The sequence below is a fragment of the Olea europaea genome, unplaced genomic scaffold (assembly GCF_002742605.1).
Source record: "Olea europaea var. sylvestris unplaced genomic scaffold, O_europaea_v1 scaffold28000, whole genome shotgun sequence".
NCBI lineage: Eukaryota > Viridiplantae > Streptophyta > Magnoliopsida > Lamiales > Oleaceae > Olea > Olea europaea.
This window is the reverse complement of record NW_019246485.1, coordinates 1-1,456: the sequence shown is the minus strand read 5'-3', so window position 1 is coordinate 1,456 and position 1,456 is coordinate 1. Positions and strand designations below refer to the sequence as shown.

At 37.0% G+C, this 1,456-nt stretch overlaps 1 long non-coding RNA gene across 1 annotated transcript; it reads right to left on the bottom strand.

Annotated features, from left to right (window-relative positions):
- Positions 1-63: 63 nt before the first annotated feature.
- On the bottom strand, positions 64-1,402 carry LOC111383985. Its single transcript, XR_002700842.1, has 2 exons — positions 1,152-1,402; positions 64-703 (listed from the first exon to the last, which is right to left on the bottom strand). It is a non-coding gene; the product is annotated as an uncharacterized LOC111383985 (long non-coding RNA).
- Between the last annotated feature and the right edge of the window lie 54 nt (positions 1,403-1,456).

Sequence of the window (1,456 nt, the reverse complement as noted above, 5' to 3'; positions counted from 1 at the left end):
GTGTACATATCACGATAAATAGTATAATCAAGCAGCAGTCGTATTCCAGAGGCGATAGTGATCTCAAGAATAAACGATAGGCAGAAAAATAGCATAACACAACATAGTGAAAATATAATTCAATGATAAGGTACCGGGATAGGATGTTGGTGTAAACACAAGAAAATGGGAAAAAAGAGAGGTACCAAAAAAATATGTCTAAGCATTCTATACACTATAGCTGATCATAATTTGCTTATTGTGTAATATCCTAACAATTAAATTTATCATGTGGTTGTGTCATTTATAAGGAGACATCACAGCGAAACTTGTGCATAATCCTACACTTCTTTCACTTGCTTGTGCCTCAATTGTGTAATTACATGTCCCTATGTGTACCTTACGGCTCCATAGGAGTTGTGTTTTGCCCAAGCATACTTGTTTTCTGCTCCCTGATACCTTCTTTCTGTTTGGAAAAAAATCAATCCACCGCTTCTGTGGAACTTAGATTCAGTGTGTGTGAACATTGTCATCTAGAATGTTCGGCTTGTGGCCATCTTGAGAATTAGCTTGCTTGTCTTTTGAAGAAAGGTTTCTCGCAGATTAGGAGTTTCTCGTGGCTATTGCCCTCAATCTCTACTACTCGTGCATCCCATTTCAGAATTGTTGTCTGAGATCTTGCAAACTCGATAACAGCAGCAGTGTCTCTTAGAATCAGCCACCCCTACACATACACGTCCATTAGCAAACTGTAAGGACAATTGGTTTACAAAATTATTAAACACGATTTTAAAGAGGAGATGCAATATGAATGAAGCAAGGGTTCTACAGTGCCTACTCATACGAAAAAAGGAGACATACAGAATTCAAACTACAAACGTATTATGCTCATGAGTTATGGAAACTCAAGTCCTTTTTGGGAGATGATACGGTTTTACTAGTTGATATTAGGAGATTAAGTCAAAACATAAGTTAAAGGTTCAAGGTCAGGCAGAACAAAGACCATGTATGGAACGTCTTCTAGCTGTAGTAGTAATAAAGCTGCAGTCTTTGCACTGTAGAGGATTATGTAGTCCCAAAGTGATTGTTTTAAATATTTGGATCAAACCATATAAAGGAAGAAATGGTAAACCCAGATAAGAATTTAGAGTAACAACAAATCATAAGGATACCTCTGGACGAAGTAAACGATCTATCTCAGTGAATAGATCTCGCATGAGACACCTGGGCTGCTCACCAAATTCAAGAGAGAGAAGTCCTTCACCATGCACCAGATCATATGTTCTTGGATAGGACGGAAATGGCTCGCACCTGAGCAAAAGTTATATATAAACAAAACGATATTAGAGAATTGCAAAAGCATCATATACATTTGAGAAAAAAGAACCCCAGAAAATGAGAGAAAAAGCAAGAGACTCACTTTCAATTTAATCAGTTCTCCATATAACTCAATTTTTGACTAACCAATATTATTTCA